General features: G+C 36.7%; 1 long non-coding RNA gene across 1 annotated transcript; it reads right to left on the reverse strand.

Annotated features, from left to right (window-relative positions):
* Positions 1 to 2,007: 2,007 nt before the first annotated feature.
* LOC110751693 (uncharacterized) lies at positions 2,008 to 3,557 on the reverse strand. Its single transcript, XR_002525895.2, has 3 exons — positions 3,311 to 3,557; positions 3,108 to 3,184; positions 2,008 to 2,533 (listed from the first exon to the last, which is right to left on the reverse strand). It is a non-coding gene; the product is annotated as an uncharacterized LOC110751693 (long non-coding RNA).
* Positions 3,558 to 21,504: the final 17,947 nt, after the last annotated feature.

Genomic DNA, 21,504 nt, shown 5'->3' on the forward strand with positions numbered 1-21,504 from the left:
AGGTTGCTGCATAAAAATATCCTCCTTAAGATCCCCATTTAAAAAAGCAGTCTTGACATCCATTTGATGCAACTCAAGATCAAAATAGGCTGTCAAGGCCATAATGATACACAGAGAATCCTTGGAGGATACTGGGGAAAAGTGTTAGTGTAATCAAAACTTTCTCTGTGTGAATCCTTTAGCAACCAGTTTTTCCTTTAGCCTTTCTACTCTTCCTTGTGTGTCCCTTTTAGTTTTAAAAACCCATTTGTATCCTATGGGTTTGCTGGAAGAAGTGAAATTTGTCAAGGTCCAGACACCATTTTTCGCCATTGAACTTAGCTCTTCCAACATTGCATTGTGCCATAAAGGAGCTTGAGCACTCTTCATAGCCTGACCAAATGACTTAGGATCATCTTCATCGCCAATATCAAACTCTACTTCTTGCAAATAAACCATATAATTTGCTGGTATTGCAGATTTTCTTGCCCTTTGAGATCTTCTTACAGGAGGTTCATCATGCTGCTCAAGTTGTGCAGTAGGCTGCTCAACCTGAAAAAAGATTGTACAAGATTTTGTGGAGCAACATCTTGCGGTTGAGGAGTGTTGGCATAAACTGGTGCAATGTTATGAGCTTCGAAGAGTGTGATAATTTGATGTAGACGCATGTGCAGATGACTCTGTCTCTTCAAAGTTGTAGTTCTTTGAAGAATTAGTATGTCCTACAACTGAATGCTTAATGAATTTTGCATTATGACTCTTAGCAATTCTAGTATAAGAGTGCGACAATAAAATTTATAACCCTTGGACTTTTCAGAATGTCCAATGAAATAGGAGCTAGTTGTTCTTGAATCTAGTTTTTTTCAACTGGATTGTAGATTCTAGCTTCAAATGGACAACCTTAAACATGTAAGTGAGCAAGACTAGGTTTTCTTCCAGTCCACATTTCAAAAGGTGTATTAGGCACTGATTTACCAGGAACTCTAATCAAAATATAATTTGCCGTTTTGAGTGCCTCTCCCCACAAAAAATCAGGTAGTTGTGAACTAGTAAGCATACTTCTTACCATGTCTTTGAGAGTCTTGTTCCTCATTTCAGCCATGCCATTTTGCTGTGGAGTTCTAGGAGTTGTGTACTGAGCTACTATTCCATTTTCCTGCAAGTAGATAGCAAATGGTCCATTCTATTGTCCAGCCTCTGTGTACTTGTCAAAATACTCTCCTCAAAGATCTGACCTTACAATTTTAATGTGTTTGTCCAATTTCTTTTCAACTTAAAGTTTAAAATTTTAAAGTAGTTTAAAACTTGTGACTTTTCAGAAATTAAGTACAAATAGGTATATCGAGAGAGGTCATCTATAAATGTAGCAAAGTAAGAGTTGCCACAAACGGTTCTTGTTGGAAATGGACCACACATCTGTGTGAATGGTTTCTAAAAGGTCATTACTTCTGGTTGCACCAATTTTTCTTGTATTAGTAGTTTTACCCTCGAAACAGTTTATGCAAATTTTAAAATCCTTTAAATCCAAGTTTGATAAAATGTTTTGTTTTATTAATCGAGTCATTCTATCCTTTGAGATGTGCCCCAACCTTCTATGCCAAAGCATAGAAGAGTTTTCATTAGTACGTATTCTCTTTGGTGTAGAATATTCAATGTTGAAACATTCTTGAACTTCAATGCATTGAATTTGCCATAAATCACCACTGATGAAAGCATTGAAAAAGCAAATCATTGAATTTATTATTTTAAAAAAGTTTTAAACTTTCACTGTCACCAGTGAAAGCAAAACTATCTTATACAAGACTAGATGTTGACATTCTTTCATAATTTGTTTTTAATATATTGTACTTGGGATATAAATAGTTATTGGGCAACATTTGTTAACTATTTTCCTACTTTGTATAATATTACACCATCTGGCTATCTTTGGGCCAGAAGAAACCCCCAATTTCTCTTTCTCATTCATTTTTTTTCAAGAGATTTTATTTATTAACCTATACAAATTCTATATTTCAAAGGCCAACAAAATCAACTAACAGAGTTGATGATAAATTGAAGATAAGGAGAGGTGTGTACCAAAGCCAAGACACTCTATGAAATGGTGCTTGGGGGACCACTTGGTCATTATCAAAGCACAATAAATATGGTATGCTTCAAAACTCCGCAAACTATCTTGGTTCATATGAATTTCTTAACAATATCATTAGATCCATGCCGATTCCTACATCACCTCGGGAGTTACCAATCTCCTGGGGGCAATCAATTGGATCCATGACGATCCCAACATCACCCTAAGGTTACCAATCCCCTGGAGGTAATCAATTGGGTCCATGTAGATTCCAACATCATCCCTAGCTTACCAATTCTCTTGGGCGATCAATTGGGTCCATGTCGATTCTCTACATCACCCTGAGGTTACCAATCCTCTGGAGCAATCAATTGGGTCGATGCCGATTCCCTACATCACCCCGAGGTTACCAATTCTCTAGGGGCGATCAATTGGGTCCATATCAATTCCTACATCACCCTGAGCAACCAAAACGCCAATGTCGCTCTGCACAAGAAACTATAATTACATGAGAATTTAAACTTGACTTTCTCAGCAACCAAACGAAAGCTTAAAAAAAAAAAATCTGAATCTTTTTCTTTTCTTAAAAAAATACAGAAACTAGTTCCTCCTACTGCAAATATCTTTTTCTGTCAGACTGCAAATATATGATCACCCTTCCAAGAATCCAAACCATAATAAAACATATAAAAATTGTTCAAAAAACCAAATTCTTCCTTACTCTATCAAAAAACACACAGCACAGACAGATTGAATGGAAGAATTGTTCAAAAAAAGCAAAAATTAATTCTCAAGTTCAGAGCATAAATCCATCGGATATAGGCAAAACATTAGCTAATTAATACTCAAAATCAAACTCGCATTTTTTCTCTGTTTTTCTCTAATTCTCTCTGTTTTTCTCTTTCTTCCTTACTCTATCAAAAAACACACAGAGCACAGACAGATTGAATGGAAGAATCGTTCAAATAAAATGCAAAAATAATTTCTCAAGTTTAGAGCATAAGTATAAATTTCAAAATAAAAAAAACCCTAGAATGTACAAAGGAGAGGGAGAATTTACCTTCGGCAAGGGAGGTGGTTGTCGCTGCTGCCTCAAGCGTGCAAGTATTAGAATTGATAGGGTTTGTGCTGTGCGTGCTTGAAACAGAGAGGGGTGATGTTGTGGGTTAGGTTAGGCTTAGGTCGACGAGAGAGAAAGGAACATAGAGCCAGACGACAGAGAGAGAGAGAGAGAGAGAGAGAGAGAGAGAGAAGAGATGATACCTGGCGGCAGATGACAGATCGAGAGATCGATGAAGGAAGGAGCGACGCTGATGTTGTTGTTCAAAGATCCGAGGTCGATTGAAGATCTGAGCTTTGGTGAGGTGAGAGAGAGAGAGAGGCGCCGCACGCAGCCCCTTAGGTCAAAACCAGAGAAAGAAAATGAAAATAGAAGAGAGAAGAGAAGAGAAGTCTGAGTGAAAGTGAGTGAGTGAGAGTCGCGTGCGAGAGGTTACGGAAAAAGAAAATTAGTGAGGGATCCGCTGCAAGCAGCCCCACATTAATATTTTTTTAGCCAATCAAACGATGCCACGTATAAAATATATATATATTTAAATATTCACCAGTTCGATTTAGGTTCACCGGTTCTGAAATTTTTAGACCCGAGAGCCGAACCGTGGACCTTCGGTTCGGTTCAGGTCCAGGTTTGACTTTTTCGGTTTGGTCAAAAAACACTCTTTTTCGGTTTGATTTGGGTTGGTTCGGTCGGTTTGATCGGTTTATCGGTTTTTATGCCCACCCCTACCTATAAAAGGCCAATTAACCCAATAGTCCAAAAGGAGGAGAAAAAGGAGAAACAATTTTATTCTAACTCTCCTGTGATTATACTCTTACTGACTTGAGCGTCAGAGGGTTTTCTTATAGGTTCCCCCGCCCCCCTTTCCTTCTTTACGGATGGCGATTGAAATGGTGTCTGACTTCTCAACATGGAAATCATATTACTTGTTGAAGGACCCAAAATTTTCCGCTCCAACACTCTTTCTCTTTTTGGATGCTATGGACAAAATGATGAATCCTTTGGAATATGGGTCCTACATGAAGAATTTGGAAATCGGCCGAACAATAATTATTATAATGCTACTCGGACCAAACACCTTGCTTTTGATCTCACTTCGACCCACAAGCCTTTGGCATTTTGGAAGAGCGATAAGATTCTTTTGGTTTCTACATATGGTTATCTACCTCTAGTCTCCTACAACCTCCATACAAAAGCATCATCTCAGTGTCTTCCTATTCCAGGCAATCTGAATGGTTTTGCTAGGCCTGGGAACAGTTCGGGTCGAGTCTAATTTTAAGTGACCAGTGGGTTGAACCAAGTAAGATATCGGTTTTCGGGTTGAATCGGGTCCAAACTCAAAGTCGAAAATGGGCCAACCCGATAGGCTCCGATTCAGTTCTGACTTTTTGGTCGGTTTTAGGCTTTAGCCCAGTACTAGGTTTTTTTTAGCCCAACTGACTTTTTTTGGGGCAAAATCTTTTTTTTTTTTTTTGTGTGGTCAAATTGCCAAAACCTAATTAGTTTATTTATTCAAAAGCCCAATTTTGTTAGTTTTTTCACAATGCCAATTTTTCAAACAGGCAATCCATTAAAACCCATTTCGTTTTTCCTTACCCAAATCATGTAAATTCAACTCAACTATAACCTGCTTTTTAAAAGTTTCTAAACTAAATCACAATCACAAGCATCATCCAACTATCAAATTAATTGTTTATTACAAGTTACATCCCAGGCCATAACAAAAAATATAAGTACAGCACCAAATTATATTTTACAACCCATGACAAAAAATACAAGTAAAACACCAAATTAGATTTTAAATACCAAACAGATTCACTTGTTTGATTGTATCCGTTAGGGGAGCTGAAAAAAAAAACACTTGTATCAGTTAAAAATCATTCACCAAACAACCAGAATCATACTCCAACTTGATAGTTAATTTCCCCCCAAAAAGTGTTTCCAGTTTTTGTCTCAAATCATTTAAATAGATCAAAACAAGTTATAGCACCTCAATCAACTCAAATACATAGATCAAAACACTCCTCAATCAATTATCATTCAAAACATCTTATAAGCTCTGTTGTTTCGTTTTCTTAAGAAATCTATTTCAGCCAAGGCAAACCAAATAGCTGGGAATGCCTTAATTTCCCCCAAGCCCAATACTTCAAGATGTTAAATTTTTATTTTCACCAATATTTAATCAACCAAATACAAAATGAAGCATCAATTATCAGTGCCACCGAAACAGCAGCAACATTGATGTATGAAAATGATAAAAACAACCAGTAAAAATGTTGCCAAAACACATGCATCTCAAAGAAACTCCCCAACAAAATAGATTAGCCAACAATCCAAAACTCATATAGCACAGCAGACTCATAAGGATTTCAAGAATTATGTTAGGCTAAATCATTGAATGTGGGAACACAGCTTATTACCGAAATCTCATTATTCTGGACAAGCAGTGCACACAATAAAGAAGACATTCCAGGGTAAAAACATTGTACAAAACCTTTGACACCAAGAAGGATGTGAAAATAACCGAGAGCAATCCTAACAAAATGTAAGTAGTTCACAACATAACAAAGTGTTCCAAGGATAAGTAAATGACAAGCTCCCTTTAATGGAAAAATCACAAAGTGCAACAGACCTGTAAATTCAAAAACATGAGATTGCAACCAAAACAATCATCATTTGAGTTGCATAAAGCAACAACATCCACAGAAGTCTACTCAAAAGTGACTTAAGGAAACCACAAGAGACCCACAGACAACCAGGTCACATGTGGTAACATGGGTCAAATCCAAGAAAGACTAAATACCTTAAGACCAAGCCAATACTAGTGACCAATGGCTAGTATATATGACTTGTCATATGGGCTCAAAAAGCAATCTCCAAAATTACTTAGACAAGCAAACTCACAGATTTCTCAATTGTGTGACCAAACCCATGACAAACTACAATCATGACATGACAATGAAAAAACTTCATTGAAGCAAAGTATGGACTATCACAGCCAAAGAGATACACGAGAGACTACCAAGTAGTCAACAACACCAAAGTATGCACACAAATGCATACAATAAGACTCAAAACAGTCCATAACACATCAAAAGAAAGAAGCTCAAATGACATAAAGTGTTGAGTCCCCTTAAGCACACAAATGACACAACCAAAATGCAACCAATAATGCATCAATGAGACACAAAGAATGCAAGATTGGATGACTAGTCATGCGAGAAAGAAATGATTTCCAGAAAACCAGCATGACACACATTGACTCAAAGTATAGCATACAAAGAGATATCCAAGCATAATAAGTCATATTGAGATAGAAGCAACTAGAATTTGAATTAGAAAAACGTCATGCAATAGAATAACATGCATCTCCAAAACATGTGCTTAGGTTATTTGGAAAAACACAAATGAGAAATAGTTGAACTACAAAGATTGACGTGCCAAAGCAATGTATGCACTCAATTCCCAAAATCAATGAGACCCATTAGTTAGAACCTCTCATGAAGCATAGAGTAAAGAGTTTGGGAAAAGAAGGTCTAATTCAATATGAGCTTCAATAATGATTTCCAAGAGTTGCATGAGACTTTCCAAGCATCAAATCTAATATAAGTTCTAGAAATCAAGGCATAAATGATCGGTTCATAATTGTATATCATTTTGTACCCTTCTAGCTTATGATTTGGTTATGTTTTTGAGTTAAACTTGTGCTTTTAATCCTTTTTGTGTTTATCTTTCAGTTCATTGAGCTTTAGGTAATAATGAGGGCTTTGGATAGTAAATGATGCAATCCATGCATGTTAGGGCCTAATTTGGATGAATGGATGAAGAGCTTAAAGACAAACTCAATTTTGGCTACAGTCCCCTGCCAGCCCAGTTTCGTGGGTCATATTGCAAGCTTTGTTTCAACAACCTACATAGCTCGAATGAGGCCACATTCTTCATGAAAGTTGTTCCAATGGGTGTATACTATAACATATCCGAAATTCAGCCCCATTGGATAATTGTGGAGTCTGTTACCTAGCAAACACAGAGCCATGCTCAGGATGGATTTTATCAGCGCGCAAAATGAGTTAGCAATTTGTTTTGGCCTTAACTTCCTCCTCCGACCTTGGATTGGCCCAAATGATATATGGCTGGAAAGAAGACATTCTGAACTTCAAGTTTGAGTGCTTAAAGTCTTAATTTGCTTAAGGGAAGCCCAATTCGTAAGCCCTTGAAGTTGCTGGTCATGCTGACCTCAGGATGAGCTATTATTTCTGGTTGGAAGCTTGGTCATGGTGACATGAAGATGAGCTAGGGCTGCTGGTGGGATTTATTAGTGAAGTGCATCAACCATTTCAGATTTTATAATGCAAGTGTTGTATGCATTAGTGAAGTGCATCAACCATTTCAGATTTTATAAAACAAGTGTTGTATGCATTAGCCATACTTAATTCAGATTTTCAGCTTCCTTAGGCCTATATATAGTGAGGTTTCCCAAGCTTGTAAACACACCCCAAGGGGGGGGGAGCTCTCAAACACTTCTCTAGAGCTCCCTTCCCTTCTCTCCCTCAAATTCTCTTAGTTTTCCTTTCTAGTTCTCAATTCTAGCTTTCTTTAATGTTTTCTTAGTTGTAATTTATTTTTCTTGTAATGTACATTCTTTCTTAAGTATTCAAGTTTAATTAGTTTCCAAGTTTCAATTATGGTTTTTGTTCTTATTCATTATGCTTATAAGTTAATATGCTAGTTTGAATGATTGATCACCATTTAGGCTTGCATGTTAGCTATCTTGGTTTGAATTAAGAGTATACACCATGCTTTAATTCGAATTGAACTATGAATAGGAAGAGTATGTATGGACATTCGACAACAGGGATTAGATACATGCTTGGTTGTTTAAAATGTTCTTCTATGCTTAATGGGTTCCTAATGCTTAATTTTAGGTTAGACAACAAATGATCAAATTAGGGAATTAGGAACACAAGGTTATGACCACACACTATGGCTTAATCATACTTTAGCTAGAATCAATCCATTAATCTAAATTGAACTTGGGAACTTATTTGCTTGAGTTACTTATTTCTTTCTTCCTTGTTTTATGTTCTTTGTTTTTGTTTCTATTTTGTGTAGGGAAACTAAATTGGATCATTCAATCACCAATCCCTGTGGAATCGACCTCGCACTTACATACGCTATACTACCGAACGGCTCGTGCACTTGCGAGTATCACAAGTTGAGGATGCAGCTGAATCCATTTTGGTGCAGCTGTATCTACGCAACAATAAACCCTACCAAGAAATGTGACCCAAAAGTTGACATTTATCAATATTTTAGAAAGGCATAGCACACTTGCTTGTACAATTTTGCTTTTCTATTTGTTGGTGTACAATGCTCTTCCAAGCACTTTTACCTTTAAAAAATGAAGTATAGCACACTTGCTTGTCCGAAAATGCTTTTTCTATATTTGTGGACAATTCTTTTCCAAGGCTTTTACTCCAACAATTTATTTGCATTTTGATTTCCAAATGGATCAAAAGATCAAGGTAAAGAGACAACTACAAGTGATCTTAGACACTTTATAGATAGCTCAAAGCATATCATGCAACACAAGTATGTTCAACAAAAAAGCTCAAAATTGTAGACAAGAATGGGGATAACTCTTTCACACCTACAACATCATGAAAAGACTCCCACTCATAAGAATCATGCATCTTGAGAGAAGAGAGCTTATATGCAATTTATTAACACAAACAAATGAAAATTCATATTATAAGCACATGAAATTGAAAACACAAGTTAATCCATTTTGCACAACCCAATAGGTCTTTGAAGGAAATCAATACCTTCAAGTATCTAGCGGTTGAATAAAAAAGAGCTAGTTGCTTCTCAATATACACAAATTGCAAGGCAATGCAATTACCAAGATCTCTTGTGCAAGAAAATGTCTTAAGTCAATTATTTAAATGTCACCAAGTTCTTACATAAAGCATGGAATTTGGTTGGACTCAAGATTCAAAGGATTGTGAGGGAGATGACTAAAAGACATGCATGCAATGACCACATTAAAAAAAATTAAAACAAAAGAACAAGTAAGGTGCATATGCATGACAATGTATCTAGACCCCATGAAGCACACACAAACAAGAGACCGGTCTAGATACATAAGATAAAGAAACTAGTCACCAACATGAGGAAGAACATGGTCTTCCTTCTTGATCCAAACTTGCTTCACTTTTGAAACTTTATGAGGCAAAGAGATCACCTTAGAAATTTTGACAGCTTTATAAAGAAGATCATTCACTTGAGTTTGAAGTGAGTCATCATTTACTTTCTTGAAATGAACAAAAGGCTTTTGCTCAAAATTCCTAAGCTCAAAACACTTTGGTCTAATGTGTCCTAATGTACCACAATGATGGCATGTAGGAATAAACCTTTTTGGTTGTTGGAAACCAAATTTTTCAAGTGAAGAGTGTTTATCTATTGTACAAACCATAGACTTTACAGCCGCATACCCTTTAAAAGATGACAAATGAGTCTTAAACTCACTTTCTTTGGAAACTCGAGACTCAATCCTAAGGATATGACACCTAGGTCGAATGTGTCCTTTCACACCACAATGGTGGCAAGTAGGCACAAGTTTGGATTGTGGATGAGACAACTTTCCCTTAGAAACAATATTCACGGAATCGAAACCCAAGTTGAGACCATGAAATTTTTTTGGAGCTTCTTAAGTTGACACATCTTTGACAAAGATTGTCTCAAATCATGAAGGTGTAGAAGACTCATCTATGTATCCTAAACCTCTCTTATCACCAAACAATTTTTCCAAATTGAGCATTTTATCAATCTTTCCAGCACCAATGGTTAAACCTTGAATCTTTTCTTTTTCCAACTCAAGTTCATGATCCAATATTATATTTTCAAATTGTAAAGCATCAAAAGATTCATATTGTTTAACCATGTCGTTTTCAAGTGATTTTACCATCTCAAACAAGTTTTGCAACTCAATGTCTTTCTCAAATAACATGTGTTGCAAAATAGAATTTTCAACCACAAAATTATCATGCACGACTACATTTTCATGCTCAATTAATGACTTGTCAAACTCAAACAAAGTTAGTCCATGAAGAAACAAGGATTTGTCATTTTCAAGCATATTCAACTTCTCAATCAAAACAGAATTTTCTTTTTCAAGAGTGCTAACTTTATGATACAATTCATACATGTCAACTTCATTCTCATACAAGATATCACTCAACTTCTTTTTGGCCATTTTGAGAGTTTCATTCAGTTCATCAATTTCTTTGACCTTTTGTTCCAGCATGTGATTCTGTTTTTTGAAATTACAGGTTTCATTGAAAAGCATATCATACTTTTCGCATAGTTCCCTGTATGACTGGTCATCCTGCCTATCATCTATAGACTCAGACTCATTTTCTGAATCGGATTCTCCCTCATTAACGACATCAACTTTAGCAAGGCTAGAGTTATGAACAAATACAGCAAGGGCAAAATGATTTGTCTTTTCATTAGGTGAAGTGATATACTTGTTGGAATTATCACTATCACTATCACTCCATTGTGCACTAATTGACTCTTCTCTCCTTTTAGACTCTATCATGTGGTTATTTGCACATTCCACATCAATGTGTCCAACACCACCACATGTATAACACTTTACAAGACCCTTCAAACTTTTGTCCTCCCAAAAGATATAAGAGTCTAAAAAATTCCTCTCCTTAAGAACATTGTCTTGAGATACACATGTAGACAAACTAGGAGGATTTTGACAATTCCTAGGGACTTTGGTTTTGTCTTTGACAACCCTTTTAAATTTATTGACAAACAAAGCGAGCTCATCATGAATGCAAAGAGAAATTTGATCAATTTTCATATCTACACACCTAATACCAATTAGCGCCCAAAGGATCTCTCTATTTATGTTAAGAGTTGACGCTCTGATACCAATTGAAATTGGCACTTAGGTGACGAGGGGTAAATTAAATGACACTCAAATAAAAAACACAACAAACTTCACACACTTTAGACCTTGACCAATACTCAGACATGGATAATCACAACCAAGAACATACACAGAGCATATCAATATGTACCTGCAAGCCTAGAGAATTACTAGTGACAACCTAGGCACTCAGAAGGACCCGTCAATCTAGACATCCCCTGTGCTAGCAACAACTATGGTGAAAGTGTGTGAAAGCATCATAATCAAGTAAATACCAAACAACAGATAATGATGACTAGTCAACCACCAAGAACACAAATCGAGAAAAATTACAGATATGCAAACCAGATTTTGTTCACCCAGAAACCCGCCATTGGGAAAAACTGGAGGTCATCAACCGACCAGGCAATCCACTAAGTAGAAAAAGATTCTTACAGAGGAATACAAGCAAGCTCAAGCAAAACCTAGATCTATTTAGGAAGATGAGCTATACCTCCTTTGTACAATCTTCTTCTCCAACTTAGCAAATCTTGAAGCTCAGTTCTTCATGGCAATGGCAACTCCTTCTCCAGCTCGTTCATCCCATGGCACTAGCTTGCAAGCTCCAACTCAAACAGAAACCAAATTTGGATTCAAAGGAGAATGACCAATTTCTTCAAGAAGCCATAGTCTTGAAGAAATCAATCTTGAATCTGACCTAGATATAGATATGAGAGAGTGTTTGATCTAGCAAGATGAGGTTTTCATATTTCAAATGCAGTTTTCGAAAAATCAATTTGGAAAACTCAAAGATGAAAAATATGAAGATGGCTCTTGAGGAAGAAGCGAAAGTTTCCAAAGAAACTTTCCAAAACTTGCCTACAAAAGTGACGGCTACCAAATGAATAATTGGTTTCCTTTTACACCAAAATTCCTAGGTTAGAATCGTACAATGACAGCTGGGAATTTTGCAGAATAGGACAAAAACATATGGATAGGATCCAGCTGGAACAGTGAGCTGGAATTCCTACTGCGGCAGAGGTTGACTAGTCATAATCTTCAGAAGTTGGAAAATGCAATGTAATGTGTAAAACCGGGCCCTAAGCTCTAAAAGCCTACAGAGGGGGGTGAAGTAGGCTAGAGGTCAAAGACCTACCAAATTAAATTTTAAGCCCAGCTAAGAATGAATAAGCGGAAACGTAAACACATGCACAACCATGGTGTTCAATTACTTAGCATATGCAGTGAGTTAAAGGAACTAACTGCATGAACTTGGATTGATACAGACAACACCACGTATTAATACAAACAGCAACCCTTATGATTTTGGATCAATACAGTACAATGCGTATTGATCCACGTTAGTGTGCTGAAGTCATTTGAACAGAATGCAGCAAGTACAACAATGACAGCAAGAGTAACAACATACACAAAGAATTGTTAACCCAGAAAACCCAAAAGGGTAAAAAATTGGGAGCACCAAGCTAGGAGAGATTCAATCCACTCAATAAGAAATACAAGGAAATGAAGGAAGACAAAACTCAATCTATCACCTATAGGCAGCTTCAATCAACCTTACAGCAAGCACCATTTCTTTGTTTCTTAGCAGCAGCAAATCCTCTCAAGAGCACCAAGCTCAAGTTGCAAATGTATGAAGTGAGTTATGGTTTCACATATTCATCTATCTCAATCACAAAGTATGATTGAGCTAGACAAACGAAACCTAAGTGTTGTGATGATTTAAACTAGAAGTAATGAACTTGAAGCATATAGTTTAACTCAAAATAACAACAATGAAACAAAGAAACTTCAGCCGAAATCAATGTGATTTAAATTGGAGTTTTTCAATGAATTATGCAATCATAACCATGCTCTCAATTAAATCACAATGGCTGAAGAAATAACAAAAGTTTTTGAATGCTCAATAGCAAATTAGAATTGTTTTTCAAAAACTATAAACATGACTGCATAAGATTATACGTGTATGTGCAGTTTCTGTTTTTTCATGAAGGATGAATGGTCTGCTTCATATTTCAGAGGAAAGTGCAGCACCTATTTCCATGCATCCTTACGTTTGATCAGAGACAAGTTTTGTTTAAATAGACTTTGATAAAAACAGGTTTCAAAGAGGAAATATTAAATGCTCTGATCAAGAGAATAAAACAGAAGGAATATGCAATCTGCATATCCATCCGTTGAAAGTATGGAGCAACATATTAAAAACTAATATTGTGTGCTCAAGATGAAACAGCCATTTGAAATAAAAAAACCAAGAACCACAATGAATGAATATAAGCAACCCATGTGCATTGCAGAGAAGGAAACAGCAAGAGTAGCCGCAAGCATGGAGAAAGATGCTGAAACAGTTTTTCAAGAAGTTATTTTATGAAAACAGCAAAGAGAAAGAAGGGATGACTCTTTCCAAGAAGGACCAGCCGACAAGGAAATAAGGAGAGTAAAACTTTCTGTTTTTTTAAAGCCACAGCCCATAACCCTTGAACCATGAGCAGCCTAGACACAACCCAACGGGAAAGGAATATTTGATTCCTTTAGAGACAGGATGAGCTGACAAAACAGCAAAGGAAATGAAAGACAAGGAGCAGCACATGGTCCAAGTCTGAAAAGTAGACTATAATAAAGAACCCCAAAACCCATCTTTTCCAAAGGAGGGAGACACCATAATTTAAGGGACAAGGGATGGGTCAAATAATCAACAAAAGACATGCTCCCTACAATATATTATAAAATAATATATTATATTTCCACACACAAATTAACCAATCTCCACACACGAGCAAACATTCAACAAAAGGAATGAAGAAGGAATAAATAAGGAAATCTGCCAATAACTTGAAAACAGACGCAGCATGGATTAACATTTTCATAGAAAGTATTAATACAACTGAAAACAGACAGCATGCAGGAATGTACGTTGGATCAATCCAAGTGAATATGGATTAATCCATGTGAACAATGCAAATGTTTTTACCTTTTGACCTGCAACGAGGAGACAAGGAAGCCCTTCAACCCACACTGATTCTAACCTAGAATCTAATTAATATTACAAAGGTTTTGTTGGTTTAAGAGAAGAGCCAAAATACAATATTGGTTCAAATAAGAACCTTACATAATGCAATGCAAAATTTACCTTTGTCAATTTGCTTGAACCTCCATAGGATAGTTGATAGTTAAGAACACCTAGAGAAGCTATTCTTAATCTAAACTTGAGCTCCATAGGATAGTTGATAGTTAAGAACACCTAGAGAAGCTATTCTTAATCTAAACTTGAGCTTGATAAAAACAATAAAAATCCTATTACAAAATTGTCAAGGGAAGCCAAAAGAAATACTCAAAATTCATACATTAACACTATGCATCTTCCGCTGCACAAATTATGACTTCCCAACTAACGACCCCAACACGTGGACGAGGTTGCGCATACTGTGGTGATCCGAGACACACTCGTGAGACTTGTTTTAAATTGGATGGCTACTCCGAATGATGGGCTATTCTCAAATATCGAACACAACCAGATACGACCTGTAATGATAGTGGTTATGGATTCCATTCGGATAAGAGTGATTCCAGGAGCTGGATAATTGATTATGGTGCAACTATTTATATGATGTTTGATCCTGATGATTTTCTAAATACTAGCCAACCCCAACGAATTTGAATTACTAACGCCAATGGAGTTACTTATCTTGTGACAAGGGCTGGCACTGTTGCACTCTCATCCTCTCTCTCACTGTCTAATACTTTACTCGTCCCATCTTTATCCAATAAATTGATGTGAGTTAGTTAACTTACTGAACAATTGAATTGTTGTGTACTCATTTACCCGAGTTTTTGTTTGCTTCAGGATATTCACACTAAGGAGATTCGTGGTCGTGGTACTAAGAGAGGGGGGCTACATTATGTAGATGACTTCAGTCTCGGCATGGCTAACAATGTGACGAATCCTTTTGATAGCAATTAATCACAAATCTAGTTGTGGCACTGTCGATTGGGACATCCATTTTTTAGTTATATGAAGCATCTTATACCAGATTTATTCTCAGGTTTCAAGGACTCTGACTTCACATGTGATACTTTTATTTTGGCCAAAAATCACCATGTGCCTTATCCGTTGAGTATGAACAAGTGTACTACTCCGTTTACGTTAATTCACTATGATGTTTGGGGACCTTCACCCATCATTGCTCTTTCTGGCATTCAGTGGTTTGTCAAATTCATAGATGATTGTACACAAATGACATAACTTTATTTGCTGAAGAACAAAAATGAAGTGTTTTCCATTTTTCAGTCCTTCCACAAACAAATGAAAACTCAGTTCAATGCTCAAATACATATTCTTCGCTCAAACAATGGTGGAGAGTTTGTCAATCATAACTTTCAAGCTTACTTCCAACAACATGAAATTATCCATGAGACAACTTGTCCTCAGACTCTAGAACAAAATGGTGTTGTTGAATGAAAGAATCGGAATCTTCTTGAAACCACCTGAGCACTTCTGATTGACACAAATTTTCCTCGCCATCACTGGGATGATGCTATTGTCACCGCAGTTCACCTGATCAACCACATGCCTTCTGGTGTATTGACCTTTAAAACTCCCTTACAAGTGCTTGTGCAACACAGACCCCTGCCCTCTATTAGTACTCACACCCCGAATCTTTGGATGTGTGGCTTTCATTCATCTCTACAAAAATTAGCGCAGCAAACTTAATTCATGTGTGTTTCGTTGTGGTTTTGTGGGTTATACCACTCATGAGAAAGGGTACTGTTGTTATCACCCTCCTACCCAACATACCTATTTCACTTTGGATGTGATCTATCGAGCAATACAAGGCAAGACTTGTGGTAAAAGGGTACACACTGACTTATGGTGTAAAGTATGAAGAAACCTTTGCACCATTTGCAAATTAAACACTTTCAGAGTCTTACTGTCCCTCGCAGCTAATTTGGACAAGCCACTACACCAGTTTGATGTAAAGAATGTCTTCCTACATGTAGAACTCATGCAGGAGGTGTATATGGACATTCCTCTTGGATATAATAATATTCAGATTGGAACAGCATGCAAATCACAAAAGCGTTGTATAGACTAAAACAGTCACTACGTGCATGGTTTGGACTAGTGTTGGTTGCAGTACGGTTACCGTAATTTTTTAGCCAAACTGCAAACTAACCGACAATTTAAAGGTTGGTCTTTTTTGAGGCCGCAAACTGACCGCGTTTTGCGATTAACTGCATCGAGGTATATCCACAATTTCAGTTGGTTACTGTGAATTAAAGATTTAAACCGATTTGGATATTTTGGGCCTAAATTAGAAAGTTTTAGGTCTTTTAAGTTGGGTCTTTTTGTGTCATAAAAATCATATCTTCCATACTTTTGTAGGCCTGTTTTGAAGCTTCTTTTGAAGCCTTTTGAGTTCAAGTATACTTTACAAATTTAAGCAAATAAACTCACAACCTAAAGAAATAAATTTAAACCCAAGAAAATAATGTTAAAATTTAGTTACAACACAAAAGAAGAATGCAATGCAAAACTAATTAAAATTACAAACCAAAAGAAAAACAAAATTCAAATTTATGGGCACCAATACAAACCCAAAAGAGAACTCAAGTGTTGGTGATGGTGGTGGTGAGTGGATTTGAAGGATCCGGTTTCGATGTATGAGCACCAATATGCTATCTACAAATAAAACAACACAAGTTTAGTACATTTTATTATATGAAGAAGCCTATGCCTCTACCATTTTAGGATGCAGTGATGCTCTAAAAGGATCCACAATCTAAAAATATTTTCACTAGCAACCGTAGAACTTGGAATTGCAAATATATCCCTTTGCAACTTGTGAAAGAATCGGATATCTTGTTTTGTTCCCTTTCTACCAATTCAAGAGATTGAATTGTTTGCTCAAAGGACTCTCAAGTACTTATCCACTTCATTGGATATCTCAATGGATTGCTCATCCTTCCTTTTTTGCACAAGTTGTTGCATTAGTTGAAATGTGACATCAACATCGTCACCAATTTGTGCAACCTCATCATCAACCTCATCCTCATCAATTTGGCTCATAACACCCGCAACCCCTTTATACTCATTATACAATTCATTCAAACACTTTACAACCTCCTTAACAATCTCATCTTGTTTTCTAGCATCCGCCCCAAGATTTCCAAAGCTTAGCATTTGAAGCTTCGTCCTTGGGTCTAGCACATTGCCAAAAAATATAAGCTTATTTACAACCTCAAAGCTCCCCCAATATTTATCAAATTTCAACTTCATTGAAGATGCTACCCTTTGCATAGTAGGATTTCTAGGATCCTTCATTTTTGCTTCTATTTGAACTTGTAACCCAACTAATTCTAGGAAAATTATTGGGGATGTTCAAGTTTTGGTTGCACTAAGATTCAATGTAGCATTATAATTTTTTTTTTGAGAAAATGCACAAAAGCTAATGTCTTCTCCCAATCATCATCTTTTGGAGGTCCCACTCTCTTCACCATCACTTTCTTAACTTTTTCTTCCTAGAAAGTAAGCTTGAAACACTTCACAAGAATATGCCATCTTGTCAAAGACTTGCCTATACTTGAATGCACCTTCAAGAATTTTATAGGTTGCATTCCACCTTGTAGGCACATCCATTGGCACATTTGCCATCTTGTCCATCCTACATGCAATGGCAAACTCTCTAAACTTATCCAACATCGCCGGAGAAGAGTGAATAAACTTCACACAATTTCTTATACCCTCAACTGAAGCACTAAGCTCCTTAAACCCATCCTTAACAATTAAATTAAGAAAGTGACAAGCACACCTCAAATGCAAGTACTTCCCATAACATTAAGGTGTTCATTGCCTTTAGACTTTGTGCCATGTACTCAACCGCCCTATCATTGGCGGAAGCATTATCAACGGTAATTGTGAACACTTTATGTATATCCCAATCCGTCAAACATGCATCTAGGGTTTTCCCAATGTCAATACTCTTATGACTAGTGATCTTTGTGAAGCTAATTATTCTTTTGTGTAAGTTCCAATAACTATCCATGAAGTGGATCGTCGCAACTATGTAATTTATGTTTCGGATCGATGTCCAAGTATCGATTGTGATATTAACTCTTTGCTCACCAATCACACTTATTATATTTGCCTTTTCAACCTTGAATAACTCCCACACCCCCTCGGCAACCTTATTTCTACTTGGTACCTTCAAACGAGGTTGCACCTTGTCATCATTTCCTTAAAACCCAAGCTCTCAATGACTCTAAAAGGATGCTCATCCTTAATAATGAACTTCACAACCTTTAACTCACTTTTTGTTTATTGAATGTGTGAGGGACCAATCCATTACCTATTGTATCCTTTGTCAAGAAAGGATGATTTGCATCACCTTGTTGTTGATAGAGAGGAGAGATGCTCTCTCCTCTCTATGTGATTTTTTAAACCCGTTGTCCCATTTTTTCTAGGGTCCGCCGGCATTTCCACTTTGCAATAATTGCAAACCCCTATTTGTTTTGTGCAATGTAACCACACAATCGATTTTGGGGCTTTCCTCCAATCTCCCACCACAAGCCCCTCATGTGTGGGATTTTGTGTTTGAGTTGGAGGTTGAGTTTCGGGTGTTTCAGTTTGTATTTGGGGATTAGAGGCAATAAGTGTGTTAGAGTGGCTAGACTCCATCTATAAAACACAACATAACACAATAAGAACAATGGTTTCTAACAGAGTAGGTTTAACTCAATTCAACAATTTAATTCAACTCATTTAACCATAAATCAAAACCCTATTATTCCCAATTCCATTCAAAATTTGAAACCCTAATTTTGAAACCCTCAATTTCAGAAATTAGGTTTACTTGATTGATAGCTCCAACTCGATAACGATTGATTGCGGTGGAGAGATTGAGTTGAGATAGAGATCGAGTTAAGAGAGGCTGAGTTCGAGTGAGAATGGTGGAGGTTGAGTTGAGACAAAGATCAAGTTGAGCTGAGAGAGAAGATAACTAAGATAGAGAGAGGAGAGAGTTGAGATTGAGAGTTGAGAGAGAGAGAGAGAGAGAGAGAGAGTTATTTGATTAGATCTGATCGTAGCAATTAGATTCATCTAACAGCTATTACTTAATATCAATTAATTATAAAAATATATTTTTATTATTAATTAAAAATAGATTGCGGTTTGCGGTTACCACAAGTTTGGTATTTTCCAAACCGCAACCGCAACCGCAATTGCTGGTCGGTTCCTCAAATCGCAAATTACGATCGGTTTTCCCGAATTTTCAGTTCAAATGTGGTAATATCTTGGTTGGTTTTTGCGTTTTTGTGGTTTTTCAGTCTAAAATGTCACCTCTAGTTTGGACGGTTCACCATGGCAATGAAGAACAATGGTTTCTGACAGAATAACTCATATCATATTTTGTTCTTGAAACATCAGAAAGGGAAGGTAACAACTCTAATAATCTATGTTGACGACATGATTATTACTGGGAATGATAAACAGGAAATATCTTAACTACAAGACTATTTGGCTACTGAATTTGAGATGAAGAATCTAGGCGGACTCAAATATTTCTCTCTCAAAGGAAATATGTCTTGGACTTGTTGACTGACACAGGAATGCTAGATTGCAAACCTATAGACACTCGTATTGTTCAGAATCATCATCTTGTAGAATATTTGAATCAAGTTCCAACTAACAAAGAAAGATACCAAAGGTTAGTGGGAAGATTGATCTACTTGTCTCATACTTAGCCAGACATTGCTTATGCGGTAAGCGTCGTCAGTCAATTTATGCATTCTCCAAGTGAAGACCACATGAATGCAGTTATTCGGATACTTAGATATTTGAAGTCTGCACCCGGAAAAGAACTTATGTTCTGAAAACATGGTCATCTGAATATTGATGGTTACACAGATGCAGATTGGGCAGGAAGTATAACAGATAGGAAATCCACATCCGATTACTTCACATTCGTGGGAGGTAATTTGGTTACATGGAGAAGCAAGAAACAAAAGGTGGTCGCCTTATCCAGTGCAGAAGCCAAGTTCAGAGGTATGACCAAAGGAATTTGCGAACTCATTTGGTTAAAAAGGTTGCTCACTGAACTTGGGTATAAACCTTCATCTATAATGAATCTCTTTTGTGACAACAAGGTTGCAATAGTTGTTGCACATAATCCAGTTCAACATGATCGCACCAAACATGTTGAGGTAGATCGACACTATATCAAACAGAAGCTCGAAGCTAAAATGATTCAGTTTCCTTTCGTAAAGTCCGAGGATCAATTGGTGGATATTTTGACAAAGGCAATTTCCAGTAAAGCGTTCCACAATTCACTGGACCAATTAGGCATTGGTGACATTTATGCACCAACGTGAGGGGGAATGTTGGCGTGACTTGTGGACCATTGACTTTCTTTCCTTACACACCTAGGATTCCCATTATAATTATATTTGATTTACTTTAATAACTGATTTCCAACTATAAATAGAAATATGAATTTATTATTTACTTGCCCATTAAAGTTCCGTTGTATTATAAATATGACCTCCTACAAGGAGAAGAATACACAGAAAATTCCCACAAACAAATATTCTCTCATACTTCTCATATTTTAGCATACTTAACATCTAACTAACAATAATCTAACAGCTCACTCCTTAATGTGCTGAAACTTGGCACTATCATCATCATTGGTACTCTTACAAAAACCACCATTTCCAAAAATGGTACCATATCAGAGCACAGTAGTAACACAAAGAGCAAAGAACACAAACAAAGAGTACCTGTTGGCAACTCCTTACTTAGTTAAGATTTTGGTTACTTACCCATTTATCTAGTCCTATTATAATTGATATTTATTTCCTATTGTAATTTATATTTATTTTCTATTGTAATTTGGATTTATTTCTTATTTTATTTAGGGTTATACTTCTTTATAAATACCTCTATATTGCAGAAGAATAAAGATCTGAGCATATATGAGCATAAATGAACATATGCCCTACTTTGTTTGACTTGGTATCAGAGCCAGATTTTCTTGTGACCTATGCTTGCGTTCTCCTTGCAATTAAAGTGGTCTCCTCCCCTTCTCTTCAGGGAGGGGAGTGAAAAAGATATGTTTTTCGTGGAGATATTGCCTCTTTCTTGTCTGCATGAATTAGCTAAAGTTGATATGGAAGAATTTGTCATCGTTTTCAGCTATCGTTTTTGTTGTCGTGGCCGCCGTTGCCTTCGTTTGCTTCACTTTCCGTTGCTATGTTCATTGCCCATGATGTGGCTGTGTTTTGATCCATTTCTACAACATAAAAAACCATAACCCTAAACACTACCTATTTCCAGTGAACTATACACTTTGCTTATAATCCTGCCTGCCGCCACCGTCTACCTTGCTACTGTCACCATCGCCTACCTTGCTATTGCCGCCACTGCCGCCACCCCGCCATCTATCACTATGACGAGTGTTG

The sequence above is a fragment of the Prunus avium genome, chromosome 3, assembly GCF_965620075.1.
Source record: "Prunus avium chromosome 3, drPruAviu1.hap1.1, whole genome shotgun sequence".
NCBI lineage: Eukaryota > Viridiplantae > Streptophyta > Magnoliopsida > Rosales > Rosaceae > Prunus > Prunus avium.